Source organism: Montipora capricornis, chromosome 8, assembly GCF_036669925.1.
Source record: "Montipora capricornis isolate CH-2021 chromosome 8, ASM3666992v2, whole genome shotgun sequence".
Taxonomy (NCBI): domain Eukaryota; kingdom Metazoa; phylum Cnidaria; class Anthozoa; order Scleractinia; family Acroporidae; genus Montipora; species Montipora capricornis.
This window is the reverse complement of record NC_090890.1, coordinates 1,784,206-1,787,955: the sequence shown is the minus strand read 5'-3', so window position 1 is coordinate 1,787,955 and position 3,750 is coordinate 1,784,206. Positions and strand designations below refer to the sequence as shown.

General features: G+C 39.1%; 1 pseudogene; it reads left to right on the top strand.

Annotated features, from left to right (window-relative positions):
- The first annotated feature begins 1,539 nt into the window (after positions 1–1,539).
- LOC138058885 (Krueppel-like factor 5) lies at positions 1,540–3,139 on the top strand (annotated as a pseudogene).
- The last annotated feature ends 611 nt before the right edge of the window (positions 3,140–3,750 follow it).

The following is a 3,750-nucleotide window of genomic DNA, read 5'->3' as shown; positions in this document are numbered from 1 at the left end:
CAGACAATGTAAATTATAGCCTTAAGTACGACTGAGACATAATTTAGCAGAAACTGCCAGTGTAATCTCCTTTTTAACAATAAGATCTATTTTACAAATTTTAACAAAAGACAAATTATCACAGAAAGAAAATAAGATTACCCCTGTCAATAATAATTCTCATCAACATTACGGTTTTTATGTCTGGTGTTCGGACGTTTGTGAGAACAACTAAGAAGAAGAAAGAAACATATTGCTTTGTTTCTTCTGCTGCTCGATCCTTATAAAAAACCGTTCTGTCGGTTATATTTCACTTGTGCCACAGATCCCATAACCGGGAGAATCGCATTAAACTTGAATCGGAGTCTTTGTAAGTTAACTGTCGTGCTGAAATTAATTAAAGTTCCGTATGGAAAGGGTAAATTGAGGATATGTGGGCTTAAATTTCAAGTCCAGTCCTGCCACAAGTTCTGCCAGTTAGGGACGTTAGGCAGCTTGATTACGCACAAGGGACAAAATGAGCAAAAAAATGTTGATATTATATGCTTGATTAAATGCAAGTGGTTAGTTCTTTCCAGGAATATTTAGCGTTCCAAAAAGTTGAAGTCGTTGCAACGACTTGGTCCGTGCACAATTTGCACCTGATCGAACCCTATTGTAACGTATCGCTCTTACCAGTGGTTTTTTTCCACTCATGATTCAGAAAACGCCGCGATTTTAAAACATTGAAACCTGAATTTGCGTATTACAAGGAATGAGCCGAGTGCCAAGTCACGTACAAATGCAAAGAAGTTCCTTTTGTTATTTACAGTTTTCACATTGTTTTAACTCCGTTCGTGAATATCTTTCGCAATATACAAGTCTCGAAACAAAGCGAGCGACTGGCGAACATTCGATACCTCCGTGTTTGAGTCTGAAGAAAATTAATTTCTATTTCGGAAACCAATCGGAGCCTCCGAACATTACCCGAACTTTCTTGGCCTTTTAGAATCATCTACGTGACTGAAAAACTGCGGAACAGCACATTAAATCAATCGCGATCTTTCTTGTTCATTTATTGTTTAGCTGTTGCCTTAGATTCAAAAGTCTTTAAGTTTTTACTTAAAAGGATAATTGTGTCCGACATGAAGTAACTAGATAAGAGTGAAAGGAAAGCCGCTCTTGTAACTTGGACCGTTTTAAACGTCGCATTTTACATGTGCTGAATCTAATGCAAATACGGCACATGCGTCGTTTCAAAGCCCGTTTTAAACGTCGTTGAGCACACTTGATAACTTGGCCTTTGCTTGTTGCAGCGTGACTCTTAATATAGCCTCGGAGAGCATTTGAGGGGCTAACGAATGCGCGGCAAACTTTGCTTAAGAACACTGGCGATCGGGTTAGGTGACTGCTAAATCCACAGCTAACTTCAGGAAGCGCAGAGATTCACGCAAACCCACGTAAAGGTCAAGTAATCCTAGCACGCAATCAGGAAGAATTACGTTTTATATATTTTACTGTTGTATGCCTTATGGGTATCTTAGCTAAATCCGCTCAATGAATGTGGTGCCAGAAATCGGATTCACACATAGGCACACATAGGCCACTTCGAAGAATACGATAATACTCTTTGTTTGTCCTCCCGAATTTTGCATAAGCATTGTTTCCAGTTTCTGTTGGGACTTAAAATGGTCCCAAGAGAAAACAAATACAATGCCTATGCAAAATTTGAGTGGACAAACAAAGAGTCGTTCATGGGGCCCTCTCTTAAAAAGAAGACAGCCAAATGCTTATGGCTTGTACAAGTTTCGATAACTTGTTTAGAGGACAAGACGGTGTCATGTACCAAAATTCGTATCAGGGCGAAGGAAATCTGGCAACGGCCGACATCTATTCGCTGCTAATACCCACCAGGGAGGAAGAAATTCAACAGGTCAGTTGCAATGCATGAATGATTTAGTCTACTTACACATTTTCTAAGTGATATTATAATAGCATGTATTTCTGATGTGAGCTTTGGAGTGAACACTAATGACGAGTTCGAGCTTTGTGATACCCTCGGACGGTACATAAAACAATCAGACAATATTTTAGTTTTCTAGCCTTATATTACCGCTGATAACTGAATAGCAATTGGAGGAAAACATTGACAACTGCTCGGAAATCTATTCACTTATTTTGAGTAAGAAATACAATTAAGGATCATGAGTTCGAGAGGCATTGTATAAATGGCTGATTTTCCTCAGAGGATCAAAATGACGGTTTGTTCTACAAACTCCCTGAAAAAAGTTGTTCTCTCATTTCATATCTCAGTAAATTAACCTTTTCGCGATATAAAGCCGAACTTCTCTTACGAGTTTGTGAGCCCTGAAGGAGATGTATGGCCATTAGCAATTTAACTGTAAAGGACGACAGGGATCCTTTAAAGTTCTTCAGTTTTAACAACTACATACATTTCCGACAAAAGCCATTGTTCCCCGATATCAATCAGTCAAGGTATGGGATTAAAACCAGAAATAATCATGATGTTGGATAAAACTAAAGGTAACCCTTATTTCTCTAAAAGATCCTTCGTGAGATGGATAGCTATCTGTGTTCATCTTCTCCTGCAACGCTACCGGTGGAAACCTCGTCGCCTCTACCCCAACCCAAGCTTAAAGAAATGACCATAGGAAAGAAAAACTGCCGCTTTCCAGAGACAGGAATGACAATGAGAACGTGCACTGTTGCAGAGTCGGCGTCTATTCCAGATCTAAATCTAAGACACCAGTGACCACAGGTAACTATGCATGCAACAACGCCGTCTTCTGTCCACACGACATCGAACGATGATACAGCATATGGATGTAATTTCGGTACACATGCACAAACAGTCCAACCTGTTTCCGATAACAAAGAACTGGAACTACATCATGCCTTTCTCTGTGATTTCCCTGGCTGTAAAAAGCGTTACACCAAAAGATCTCATCTCGGAACTCACAAGCGGATTCATACGGGTGAAAAAACTTTCCTGTGTCCTTGGGAAAACTGTGGATGGTGTTTCCGACGTTCAGATGAACTCAAGGGTCACTATCGAAGACATACTGGAGAAAAGCCGTACGTATGTCCTCTTTGTGGAAGATCTTTTAGTCGTTCAGATCACCGATCTTCGCATATAAAAAAAATACATCCATTAATGTAGAGAACCCGTGTAGCGTTCGCAATTTCTCGTAACACTCTTAGTGGCCTGAAACATTTGCCCGCGGGGTCGACATTTTTGTGCAGCATGCAATACCTAAATCAATCCACGCATTTTCCTATTTTTCCAAATAACATTAAGTACCTGGCAGACGTGATATAACAAAGTTGTACTTTTATTTATATTTCAAGCCAACTTTTTTAATTTTAAGAACGTAATAAGTGAGTTAAATTGTACCTGCACTAGTAGCATATAAATATATAGATATACATAATATACGAGTGTTCTTTTAAAGAAGAGAACATATTCCTGTCAATTTTTGTGTCCACGTTGGTTGCAAGGATCTTTGTGAATGATGTTAATTTGGCGTAAGGAGCCGGTTAAATAGTAGTTAAATAATACCTGTTTACATTCTCTATTCTCTACAGTTATTTTACCTTCGTGATAATATCCCCTGTATCTGTGCAATCGAGGAGATTTATTTTCAGAAATATCGACCTTCATGAATGATTCTCTTGCTGAAAGGAAATTATACGCTCACAGCTTTTTTCGAGCTGGCTCAACTCAAAATGGGGACGAAATCAGTCAATAAGTCGGTCGTTCTGAGGTAGTCT